This window comes from Dermacentor albipictus, chromosome 1, assembly GCF_038994185.2.
Source record: "Dermacentor albipictus isolate Rhodes 1998 colony chromosome 1, USDA_Dalb.pri_finalv2, whole genome shotgun sequence".
Taxonomy (NCBI): domain Eukaryota; kingdom Metazoa; phylum Arthropoda; class Arachnida; order Ixodida; family Ixodidae; genus Dermacentor; species Dermacentor albipictus.
The window spans coordinates 217,640,012-217,653,761 of NC_091821.1; the positions used below are offsets into that span (position 1 = coordinate 217,640,012).

The 13,750-nt window shown below is 45.1% G+C and overlaps 1 pseudogene; it reads left to right on the plus strand.

The window, feature by feature from the left end:
- The window catches only part of LOC139054214 (ankyrin repeat domain-containing protein 12-like), a 69,026-nt pseudogene that overhangs the window by 16,390 nt on the left and 38,886 nt on the right, over positions 1-13,750 (plus strand).

The window sequence follows — 13,750 nt, forward strand, 5'->3', positions numbered from 1 at the left end:
ATGATACTGGGCCGATGAAATGCGCTGTATCCATCTCAAACTACCTCTCTTTGGTGCATTTGATGCGATACGCCTTCCTAGCAAATTATGCTTTGTTTACATGAAATGTGATATGCTTAAAAGTTAATATGATAAGCTTCTGTTGCATTCATGTAAACATGGCTAGAATGTGTCAATTTGATATTAATGTCGTGAGGTGCTGTGGTTCGATGAAGGTCGCCTGCATGGTCTTTATACTCTTATTGCAATGATCTTAACAACTTTCACCATTAATACTCTGCCAAATATACCTATACATTGAACTCTCATTAAACAGAACCTCAAGGGACTGCGAAAATAGGTATAACTTATTACGAGTTCCATTTACCTAGAGATCGTGCTCGAAGGTGTACAAAATGCTCTTTCGAAAGGGGCAGATACTTTATTGCCAACAGCAGATATGATTACAAAGCTTCTTCCTGCAAGTTTTCTACTCGCACGCACTTTCTGACAAGAGCTAGCAGCACAGAACATACTTACGGAAAGAAACAGGAGCCATTTATTAAAAAAATTGACATTTTAGTGAAGCAATGATTATCAATGTCATCGATAACTTCGATCTTCATCTCAAGCATGAGCTCGATGTGCAGACATTTCTGTGTTGCCATCGTAAATGCTAACTAAATTCTTAGCTCACTGACATTGCCAACACAAAGAAACCACAACAAGCCACAACCATGGTAGAGCCACACAGCCACATTAAACACAGCATCAACAAAAGCCCGCAAAAGCAGTGTCGGCGATAACTTAGAGAACTGGTGAAAAAACACAAGGAAAGCCACAAACAGTGGCAATGCTGCTGAGATCGGGTGGTGAGTTCCATTTTCAACTATATTTTTAGTTCCGGTTAACCAGAGTTACATTAAATGTTGTTCCGTCTAACACAATTTCTTTCTTTTTTCATTTCTTTTTTTTTTTCATTGCCTCTAAGCAAAAGCAACCAAACATTAGGCTGTTGTTGAAGCTGCAATTCCGTTTAAGCGATTTCCGTTTACCAAGCTTCTACTGTAATTGCTGAAGAATCGTACAACACAAACATCTCATGTTTGAAATTTTGTATTTCTTTCCCTTAGATTTGTTTCTTTTTTCTGTCTTATTTCTGTGTGTGTGGTTTTGTTTATTCTCTGGATAGAAGTTGATCCAAACATTAATAAGCAGTCAGAATCCTTGCATTACCGTATATACTCGTGTAAGGGCCGCACTTTTTCTTCGAAAATTTTGCTAGGTGCGGCCCTTACACGAATCAGGCCGATTTAGTACAGGCAGTACAGGCCAAAGGTCTGTACTGTTTATGCAACAGTAGCAGAGTGCAAGAGTCACAAATGACATGCCAGAAATGTTTTTATTCGGATTCCATTTCGCTGTCCTCGTTCTCGGAGGAGCTCGCCTCGGCGTCCGCGTCTTCCCAGAGACGGTCATCTTCGGTGCCGTTCATGGAGTTCGAAATTCCCGTTACCTTGAAGCTTTTAGCAACTACTTCTACTGACATGGCACGCCACGCATTCAAAATCCATTCACACACCTGTTGGAGCGACGCCCGCTTCAGCCGTCCTGTAGGGGTCTTCTCGTGGACGCCTCCAGCCATCCATTCAGAGTAACATCGGCGAAATTCCACTTTGAATGGTCTGTTGACGCATACGTCGAGCGGCTGCAGCACACTCGTCAGGCCACCGGGAATGACGGCCAAGTCCGTACGAGTTGCGGCAACTCGGTTCTTGACGCGGTCGGTCAAGTGGCCCCTAAAGCTGTCCAAAACAAGGAGGGCTTTCCGTTGTAACAGCCCTCCAGGTCTGTTTGCCCAGACGGTCTTAATCCAGTCAACGACCAGTTCCTCGGACATCCAGCCCTTCTCTTGCGCACGTACGACGATTCCCTGAGGGAACTTCTCTTTTGGGAGAGTCTTCCTTTTAAATACGACGTACGGCGGAAGCCTCCTGCCGTCTGCCGTGATGCACAACATCACAGTGCACCTTTGGCGTTCTGCACCAGTCGTGCGCACAGACACACTTTTCGCACCTTTTAAATCCACTGTGGTGCTTTCCGGTGCATCGAACCACACAGGTGTCTGGTCCGCATTCCCAATTTGGGACAGGTCGTATTCATGCTCCCTCCTGAGAGCATTCACGAAGCGATGAAACTTAATGACGTGGTCTTCGTACTCGCGCGGCAGTTTTTGGCAAATCGTCGTTCGGCGCCGAATAGAAAGCTGGTTACGGTTCATAAACCGCGTAGCCCAGCCCCGACTTGCCTTGAATTGTGCCGGGGGTATTTCCATGTGGCGAGCGATGCTGAGGGCTTTGACGCGTATCATGTCAGTCGATACGGCGTAGCCGTCCCTTCGTGTGTCGACGACGTAGTTGACGAGCTCGCTTTCGAGTTGCGGGTACTTGCACTTTTTCCCGCGAAACGCCTTTCGGCTCCTGTTAGTAGCGGCGAGGGCATCTTTCTGATTCATCCAGTAACGCACGCGCTTCTCATCGACGTCGTACTTTCGTCCAGCTTCCCGCTTCCCGTGCTCCTCGGCATAGTCAATCACTTGCAGCTTAAATGCTGCAGTGAATGATCTCAGATGCCGGCCCATCGTCCGTCACGTGCGCTGGCTTCTGCAGGGTTCACTACAACCAACAAAGTGACACCGACGACACCGATCTGAAGTCGCGCTGCCAACGTATCGACACGATGCTAGGAACGATGCCAACAAAGAGGCCGCACAAGGCAAATATGGCGGCGCGCTGTCAACAGCGTGGTCGGCGCGTCGGCGGAAGTAGAATAAAAGCGGAAAAGCGTGCAGCGCCATCTGGCTGTAAATGAACTAACTACACTTTTCTGGCGGGACATTTTGAACTTTTGTTTTTTTTTTTTCGAAATATCCGCTTTCAAAGTTGGGGTGCGGCCCTTACACGAGGGCGGCCCTTACACGAGTATATACGGTAGGCAGTCAGATCTTATGACTAAAGAGTCTTGAACATTGTATTAATCATGCTCTTTTAATAGTTCACTAATGATTACTGCAGTGGCCAGTCTGTCCCACATGTATCTTGTAGCAAGAAGATGTTATACCAATACAGTGCATACATTGTATAGAGACCATGAGTAGACCTTTCAGTGACCACGCATATGTGACGTCTCTCACTCTGACACTGCTAGCAGGAGCAGCCCTCCCCCCTTCTTAGAGAGAGAGAGAGATGGGGCAGGCGCCTGCAGACTACTTGTGGGGTCGGCTTTCTTGTCTTCATATATGTTATGTGCTTTATTTCTTCTCAGTTTGCTTTCCTAGCTACCATAAAAGCTCTCATTGTGCAGTCTTGAATTTGATGCAACCAGCAGATGCAAGCTGCCTTAAGCATTGAAAAATGTGCCCGGAAGATTTGCATTTGTTGAATTCTTGGAGCTCTGAACAGAAGTTAGGGCTTTCCTACTCTATGACTACTGTTTATTAACTGTATGCACAATAGCTTGAGCATTCAAAGTCGGTTTTAGAATTTTTATATTATTGACAGTGCTAAATAATTGAGAGAGTATGAAGTTAGGCTAGTTGGTTTGTGGGGTATATAATGGTGTTTATTATGTTGACGTTCATTAGTTTCTTCCCGGGTGCAGTCGAACCCACTTGTAACGATACTTGTTTTAACAATATATTGGTTGTACCAATGAGAAGCTGCTGCTCCTTCAACATTTGTGTGTTTTCTATGTGGAAATAACCCGCTTACTACAATGCCCTATGCTGCGTTAGTAATAATGATGAAGTCTGGCTGCTCAGTGTCCATGCCCAAAGGTAATGAAATGTGAAATCTTTGGAAAAGAAAGAAAAAGAAATTCGAGCCACTGCACGATTTCCAGCCGCCACAACGGCCGCCACGTGATCACTTTTCGGTGTTCTCTGCATCGCCAGCCTCGCGCGCCTCCCTCCCATCGCCCTTCCACCCTTCTGAAAACGAATGGGCAGTGCCAACAGCTTGATTTGAAAATTACAAAAGCGCTAACACATGCATCCACAAAGGAACAAGGACGAGACTGCGCTTGTGTCCCATCCTTGTCCCATGCCTTGGAGAAGGATGTTGGCAAGCTTTGTGTAATGCAAGCAAGACTGGCGGACATGGGGTTTCCTCGTGCAAGCCAGTGAGAAGTATGTGGTGAGATGCTTGTGGTGATCTCGCCCCAGTGTTTCTTTTGGATTCCTAAAGCTGACAGGCTGCTGCGTCGGCCTTCTTGCATTTTTGAAAGGTCCCTTTTAGGACAACACCAAAGCAATGCCTAGGTGGAGCTTGCATGTCCCTTGCCGCCTGTGACCTCAATCTGCAGTTGTTATAGCAGTGCCATTCTTGAATGCCGACAGCCACAGCTTATATGCAACCGGAGCGCACAGGAAGCAGAGTTAAACAGTTAAATGAGTGAACACAATCAGCAGCCGGATGGAGGAAAGTTGAGGGGAGGGGCACTGGCCACCCTGCCATTATAGTTTTCTCACAACTCCGGCATCCCCCCATCTTGACTTTTTTTTCATGCAACCCGGTTATAACTATTATCAGTTATAACAACATAACAGCGGAGTTTTTGTGGCACTAGAATATTGTTAAAAGTGGGTTCGACTGTAGTGTGAATGGCCTAGTTAGCAGGTCTTGCTGCCAGACATACAGAGCATTCTTTTAGGTGCACTCTTTTTGAAAAGTGAATGGACTTGTTGTTGAGGAACATACTGTGACCTCTTTAGAGTATGTATTTGGTGCTTCAATGCCCAAGAGACTTCTGTTTTCACTCGCCTGAACATAGGAGTGCCAGCAATTTTCAGATCCTCATTGTCATGAGGTGGGGTTATGGGTTTTGTAACTCGCAAACTGCCTTTGAAGCTTTTCACAAAAACTTCATCTTGCATTATAAATTAAGTGCTTTATTGCAGAAACTTAGTATGAAACTTGTTCAATACACAAATGAGGTTTACAGCATTGTCGCAACCTCCATAGTGCATAGCCTTCTAGTACAAGTATAGATCCTTTTCACTGACTAGTGTGTGCACTTCTGGTTCGCTCGGCCATTTCTCGCCTCAAGACCCGCCACAGCGCGTCAGTATTAGTTTGTTTTCCTGTCACAGCGTTTATGATCAGATTAGCTGCACGTAAGAGCTCCAGTTGGTCAAAATGAATTCGGAAATCCCAACTATGGCGTCTGTCATAGCTCATGTGTTGCTTTGGGAGGTAAAATCCCATAATTTGTTTTATTCCTGCCTCAAGCCAAAGTGCACTCTGCATTGATTCATGCACTGCCACAATGCCATTTTCACGTGGTAACTGCTCAAAAGATTTGTCCCTTCGGCAAATTCTCTATAATTGATGATTGGTTTGCTGTTAGAATTTGCTCTCCTATATAGCCAAAGACAACTGAAACACAGGTGTAAAATGATGATAATGCAGTGCAGAGAACACTTCCAGGTAGCAGCTCTATTTGTCTGAATCCTTTGTAGAGCCCTAAATGGAGTCACCATGCATAATTGTGCTAAATGTGATCTGATCAATGTGCTGTACGCACAACTCTAGTAAGGCTGCTTTCTGGTTGACTGATAGCTGTGTCATTCTCATGTAAATATTTGTATTAAAAGCTGATTAGCACACAATGTTTTGTGAGTACAATGGAGAAGCATTGAATAAAGATGTGCCACTTGTGACCATGCTGACTGACGTTCTGCTAACTCTGCTTCAGTGTAGCTTCTGTCATGTGTTATTAGCCCTTTCATTGTGCCACAACCCTGGAATAAATATCAAACTACCACGGGCCTAAATAAAGTTCTTCATACCATACCATACCTACCTGTAACCATGCTTTTGCTTTAGAGGAACAGTTTTGCAATTTTTATTTAAATCAAAGGCAAAGTTGCAGGGAAAATATGGTAACCAGATAGCGCGGCAGAATAATACACGCTCATAAAAATGTTTTTATCCAATAACATCTACCCTGGCTCACTCAAGTTCACCGAGACTTGAGCTTGCACCTATACATGAGTGCACTCATTAGTGAATATGCAGACCAATGCGTAGTTTACATCGGTTACATACGAAAGTTTGCAGATGAACGCTTCATCAAGAGCCACAGTGTAAACGAGAAATAAGGGATATTTCATCTTTTCTATAATTAAGCTGCTGCAAAACTTCAAAACAGTCATGTCCTAAGCCCAGAGCACAGCAAAAACATATCTACATTAGCTGGACATTAGGGTTCTCTCTGCAATTGGTTACTGCTGCTGCATGTGCACAGGAAGCGCCCTCATTCGCTTGTACAGATCTAAATCGCTGGCACGCATTTTGAGTACATTTTGGCAATGGCGGGCTGTGCATTTCATTATCCCGGCAACGTTTGTCGATTGCAGTAGGCGTCGCTGGCTCGCATTTCTTTTGTTAATGCATACAAAATGCAAAATTGTTGGATGTACCATTTTAAAGGGTGCAGTGGTCGCACATAAAAAACAAGGAAACAAAAATTTTCGTAAGTGCTCCTCTGCCCTCGTCTTCCTCCTCAGTCTCAAGCCGTCCATCCCACCCCCCTTCAAAATTTTTTAGGAAGACCTTGCTGTTCATATTCATGAGTGCTTCTATAAAAAATAACATAACTCCAGAAAATGCTGTCAATAATCAAAGAACAAGCTGAGGCTTTAAAACCATAATCAAATAAGGAAAAAAATCAAAAGCAAAGGATAGTGATGCTGATTTAATTCAGGGGCAGAAAGTATACACCACTGTCTTGGAATCCCTGCCTTCTAGTATGCGCACTGTTGGCGGTGATTGCACCAATTGGACAAGGCATAAAGAGCTCGGAAAGATTGCTATGCAACATTTACATGTACTCTGAAGCCTTCGCCAAAATATTCGTGTCGCTCACCCAGTCACTGTCAGTAATAGCCACTGAAACAGCTATTTGCTGTGCTGCGCGGATATTGGGCACTGCCAATTTAAACAAAGGCCGCAAAGACTGGCAGAAGCAAGCTGTGGAGGCACCGCTACATGGTCAAATATGAGGGCACCCACGGGAGTGCAATGAAAAGCATTTGTAGTCAAGGCAGCTATTTTTAAGTCTCTATTAAAACAAGCACTCACTTATAAAGTGTGACCATTGGGGAGAGAGGAACTAAGGAGAAGAAAGATAGGAAGGTCAACGAGGAGATCCTCTAGTTTGCTCCTGTACACTGGGCTTAAAGGAAAGAGAAATCGGGTCAGGAAAAAGGAAGAGTGAGCACTGTGCACACAGCAAGACTACGGTTGGTCACTGAATCCAATGTACCTTAAACTGCAGTAGCACACAAATAGCTTTCTACATGAGCAACAGTTGTGGCCAGGGTCCAAGAATTTTTGTTTCAGAAATTGTTGAGTTGGCTATGGGCAGTCTGTAAGAGATGCCTTGGACCTGGTTTTAGGGCAAGTGCACAACAGGTGTTTGATAGTACATTCATACCCTTAAATATCGCACGTTGGTGTATCAGCCATTTCAAGACTGTAAAAATAGTCTTCTTCCTCTTTCATGGTAGATAAAAGTTAAGATGATATGCGCAGTTGCACAAAATTATAGCTTTTAGTAACTGATGGGTCAGTGAATGAACATACCGCTTGAAATGGTGTGATGAAGAGCACCACCACGCAGACAAACATGCACAGACTAGATGGATGTGGTGAAAGCGACAGTGTGGTGAAACAAATGTAAACATCTTGGACATGTGTGGAAAAGATTTTCCGCCCGCTCTGGCCTTTCCATTCGCTTGCCCCTTCCCAAGTGTGAACGTAGCCCAAGTGTTTGCTATTGCCACACCCAACCATAGGCGGAATAGCAATTTTACATCGCCATTGGAGAGGCTAGTTAAAATTTGCAACCTTAACAAAGGGTCCAAAGTACATCGGCAGCAATTAGAGAAACTCTGCACCCGCCGTGGTTGCTCAGTGGCTATGGTGTTGGGCTGCTGAGCACGAGGTCGCGGGATCGAATCCCGGCCACGGCGGCTGCATTTCGATGGGGGCGAAATGCAAAAACACCCGTGTGCTTAGATTTAGGTGCACGTTAAAGAACCCCAGGTGGTCAAAATTTCCGGAGTCCTCCACTACGGCGTGCCTCATAATCAGAAAGTGGTTTTGGCACGTAAAACCCCAAATATTATTATTATTAGAGAAACTCTGCAATGCTTTGTCGAGGATAAAATAGCACAAACGACGGGACGGAGAGCAAAGCGAGAAATACTAGTTCTAACTTGCAGCTAAACATCACTAAGAAACCCTCCCTTTGTCCTCGAACTGGCCTGCACTCCTACTCCTCATCAACCATGTATCGTGCGAGCAGCCATCAGAAATTTTATTGTGCAAATGCATTGTCCCAGATATATGATGGATGTACTTCCTGTACACTATGTCCTGGGTTCAATCTTCACAGCCTCCAGAAAAGTTTTCTTTACCATGTTGTTTAGTGGATTCTTCGAAAATACAGAATATATTAGGTGAATAAGAAATATAATGAAAATATTCATATATTTTTGTACAGCCTTACTCGTGAGTCAACAGGTGCTTCCAGTTCGTCCTAAGAACATAAAAACGTGTTTTCAAATACAAATTTTACCATCTTCAATCTCCAAGCCTGTATTTTAAATAAAACCCTTTCTTCACAGGTGTTTCACAGGTTTAATTCTAATTTAATTTAATTCTTAGAAAAACGCTGTAGATAGACGTCCATTGTAAAGCAATGTAATTGAATGTTATGTTCAGTATTGACTGGTCTTAAATTAAAAATGAAATGGAACTAATATATGTTCAAACGTTTAATGCAATTGTTCATAGGGCTTCATTGTATGCTATTTATGCACAGTGGTCAGATAATAATCACTATTGTGGAGAAGCTGTGTGTGTAAATAATACTATTACTATAGTGTTGATGTATAATGTGGACTTATAATAGCACAGTATAATATGTGCTTGCTGCTGCTTTCTCTCTTTAAGAGAGTAATCATATTTGTATGTTATATTAGACTTTTACTCAAGTAGTTTCAATGGTGACTGTTTTTCTTGCAGTGGTGAACAGTCCTGGCTCGGCCCGCTTGACGTTGCATTTCCACAGTCTGTTAAGACAAGTGATGATAAGGAGTTGCTCCCGAACCACACTGTCCCAGTGTACCATTCTTCAGTCTCGTCCAGACACCTTCCCTGTTTTTCCAGCATGGAAGCTCGAGCAGACGGTTATACCTATAATGGGAAAAAAGAAGAACCTTCCACCACAACTATTACCTCAACAGCAGCTGACGTAGTGTCTTCCAGCAGTCCTCTGACTGGCAGTGAACAGGGTTTGGCTTCAATGGCCGAACCTTCTACCCTAAATGGTTCAGCTTCTGACACGCATGGTGAAGATGCTCTTGCAGAAGAGCCACTCCGCAAACGTCGACGCAGCAGCAATGACAGCACTAATGGCACTCTCACACCCACAGGCAAAGGACGCTCTTCACGTGGCGATAAGGCACGGGCTTCAGAAAGTGACGCTGCGTGCCCTCGTAAACGAGGTAACAATTCAAGTTCAGACACAGAAAGTGGCCCCAGTGAGCAAGAGATGGATGGTGACCCTACCACCCAGGACTCTTATGGAAATGGACATTCTCCCAAAGTGCCACCACTCAAGATAGTGTTGCCTTCAAGTGGCACAGGTAATCTTGAAGGTACTGAACCAGCTGGTGGTGCCAACTCCAAGGAGCGCAAGGTTTCTTCAAGCAAGCCTGCCTTGCCTTATGTAGTGAATGCTGCCGAATCCTTGAGTGAAGGATCTCCCAGTGAGCAGGCTGTGGAAGAGAAGGAGCGACGGCGAGAAGAAGAGCGCTGTCAGCGGGTCACGCGTAGTAGCCACAGGGCTGCCTTGACCCATGAGGAAGAAGTGGAGGATGCACCTGAGGTACACCCTCGGAAGCGCAAGCTGAGGGCTCGAGAAGATCAGCAGCAGCCACAACAGCAGCAGCAGTCACCTCAGCAGCAGCAGTCGCCACAGCAGCAGCAGCAGCAGCAGCCACCACAGCAACAACAGCAGCAACAGCAACAGCAGCAGCAACAGCAGCCACCACAGCAGCAACTGCAGCAGCAGCAGCAGCCACCACAGCAGCAACAGCAACAGCAGCCACTACAGCAGCGGCAGCAACAGCAAGAGCAACAGCAGCTGCCACTACAGCAGCGGCAGCAACAGCAGGAGCAGCAGCAGCAGCAGCAGGCAGGCGTAGCTTCTCCTTTAGAGCCTCCACATCTCATGGAGGAAATTAGTCAACCAGTCACCAATGGCTTCCAGATGTATCTGGATATCCGCAAACAAGTGGAGAAGCGGCGTCAGGCCATGCTGGTTGTGCACCCCAAACCACCCCAAGGTTTCAAGGACTACCTTCTCAATCGTGGCTCCTATGTCCTTGAAGGAAATCCGTCATCGCGCCTCTCTGTGCCCATGGTAAGAATAGTTTGCTATCTGTGCTAGCTTGTCCAGACTGGCGAGTTCCGAAATCTTTGCAAGGATAAGATTGCCGAGTTCTGTGCAAGGCTAAGGTTAGAGAAGAGAGTAAATGAAATTCTTGTAGGGCCCATCTTGCCAAGATCCTGGCCTAGGTTGAACAGAATTTCTACACCTTGAAATCCTTGAAAGAAACCTTTGGATTTGCAAGAACAGATTCAAGTGCCCCTAAAGCTCTTAGAAAATAAGTGTACTTCTTGAATTCTTTGAAAAATGGGTTTGGAGTGTGACTTTTGAACATGCTAAGTAACAAAACTCCACATTGGGGTGTTGCGATGGGCACTATCTCTCGAGAAGCTGTGCTCAATGTTTTCTTTGAATGTCATTGAATGATTGCAATGTGGCATTTCCACAGCCACCAACAACAGGCTTGTTTAAATCACCATTGCCATTGTGGAGCTAGACAAAGCCAGATCAAGTGACCATGCTGTGCCACCATTTTTTTGTTTTCCTTGTTGGTTCACATCACAGTCCTCGTGGCTCCATTTTCGAGCCCTAGGCTCTAGAATTGCCTGGCGAAAAGTAAGCTAATTGTTTGGCTTTAACACGGTGAGTATCCTAAGTTGGTTGAAGTCTCACTGCTAACTGTCATTCCAGAAGGCAATTGACATTATTACAATGGGACTTAGAAACTTAGGTAAACTTAGAAAAGCGACCGGAAGAACTTGATGTATGTGTTTAACTTAGTGGCTGTTTAGTGCAACTTCTTGCAGCTGAGAAGACTCGCTATTTTTCCCTCTATGTGTACAAATAAGGTCCTCCTCTGAATTTTTGCCTTTGGCATCCTTGAAATCTTTGCATTATGTTGGAATTTTATCTCAAATGTGCCGTGTGAACCTTGTTTAAAGTTTATAATGGATGTTTCATTTGCACATGCATGTGTGTGTCTGCTTTAGGAAAAAAGCTGATTTCGTCATTTTTATTTGCTTTTCATTTTTTCACGTCTTACATATTACACTTACACATTAAATCAAATTTGCTAAAATTTAATAGTATTGATTGCTGTCTATGATCACAGCATGTTGACAAGAAAACAAATGAGAAAAGAATATCTGCAGTAAACGATCAAAGAGAGCGAGAGAATGAAGAGGAAAGGCAGGGAGGTTAACCAGATATGAGTCTCCGGTTTGCTACCCTACACTGGGGATGGGGGATAGGGGTTAGAAAGAAGACAGAGATGAAAACGCAATAGCGCTTGCACGGCCTTCTTCTGTGACGGTAGGTCCTTTCGATGTTGTAGTATTCTTTTTTCGGATAGCGCTTGGTCGTCCAGTTGGTTAAGTTCGTGGCGAAGGCATGCCCTCTGTGTACTGTACTGCGGGCAGGCACACAAAATATGGCCAATTGATTCTTCATGGCCGCAGTGGTCACAGGTTGGGCTGTCGGTCATCCCTATGCGGAATGCATAGGCTTTAGTAAAGGCAACGCCCAACCAAAGTCGATATAAAAGCGTGGCATCTCTACGGCGAAGCTGTGATGGCGCTTGAAGACTTAGTGTTGGATCAAGTGAGTACAGTCGCGTGTTTCTTAAATGTGGCTCATTCCATTGCGACGCGGTGCACTGCCGAGCAAGTAGGCTGAGCTTCCGTGCTGCGTCAGTTCTAGAATGAGGAATTGGGACGCGGCGCTCCTCAGTATGGGCTGAGCGGGCAGCGTGATCCGCCCGTTCATTGCCGATAATCCCGCAGTGACTTGGAAGCCACTGAAAGGTTATCTCATGGCCTGCTTCACTTATATGTTGCAACGTCTCTGTAATATGGAATATTAGTTGTTCGTGTGATCCGCGTCGTAAAGGTGACAGTAGAGACTGCAGTGCCGCCTTCGAATCGAAGAATATTGTCCATTTATGTCGTGGTTCATCACCAATGTGATGAAGGGCAGTAAAGAGCGCTGCGAACTCTGCTGCCGTCGATGTTGTTGCGTGGGTCGTCTTAAATTTGATTGTTGTAGCTTTCGCTAGTATGACGATTGCCGCCGCGGTGGTACTTGGAAGGACAGATCCATCAGTGTAAATATGCGTAGAATCACGGTAGTTCTCGTACGAATGTAGTAGCGTGAGCTGTCTAAGGGTTGGTGATGATAGGTCACCTTTTTTCGAGATACCAGGTATTGTGAGGTTGATTTTTGGCTGAGCGAGGCACCATGGAGGAATTGAAGGTCTCGCAGCCGGGGTAAAACAAGCTGGCAATGATTCATCATATGCGGTTATCGTCCGGCTGAAAGATGTGTGTGGTCTGTCCGCTGTTAGGGAGGCCAAGTGGTGATGAGTCCTGGTCAGATGCCTTATATGGGTCCTGAGTACTTCAATTTCAATGTGGGTCTTGACAAGGCGATCTCCAGCGATTGCTGTCGTAGCCACTGTTGAATCACTCTGAGGCAGGCCTAGACAGATCCGGAGCACTTGACCCTGAAGACTTTGTATTGTGCGTAGATTTGTTTTACCTGTGTTGTTTATTGCTGGCAAGCTGTATCGCAGAAATCCTAGGAAAAGCACCCTGTACAGTTGCAACATCGCACTTGGCAACATTCCCCAGGTCTTGCCAGCGAAAAACTTGAGGAGGTGACAGATGCCTGTCAACCGTTTTTTCATGTATGATACGTGGGGGCTCCATGACAAGCCCCTGTCGATTATGACACCTAGGAACTTGTATGATAGGACCCGTCGTATTATTTGGCCATTTATCATTACACTGTAGTTGGCCATGGGTTTGCGCGTAAATGGCACTAGTGCGCATTTCTCTGAGGAAATTCCAGGCCTCGATTACGAAGGTAGAGAACAGTTTGTGTGGTGGCTCTGAATTCTCGCTCGCAACTGTAGGCGTGTTACTGCAGACGTCCATATGCAGATGTCATCCGCGTACATTGATAGGCTGACTGTAGTTGGCACATGCTCAAGGAGAGCAATTAGTGTTAGATTAAATAACACAGGGCTAAGTACACAGCCCTGGGGGACGCCGCGGTAGCTATAATGTAGATAAGTATGGCCTTCTTCGGTGCTTACAAAAAAGGACCGCATGGATAAATAACTGGCGATCAAATCTGCCAGAATCATCAATGTGCTTTGCCAACAAGCTTCATTGATGCATAAGTAAACACACATATTTGGCTAGGTACCAAGAGCAATGCTTGCAAAGCAGTGGTGTCATTTCAGTGTATTTACGATTACTTCTGTGGCAGAATTGTGTTCATCAGGCAGTGGATCTTGAATGGTGCTCTT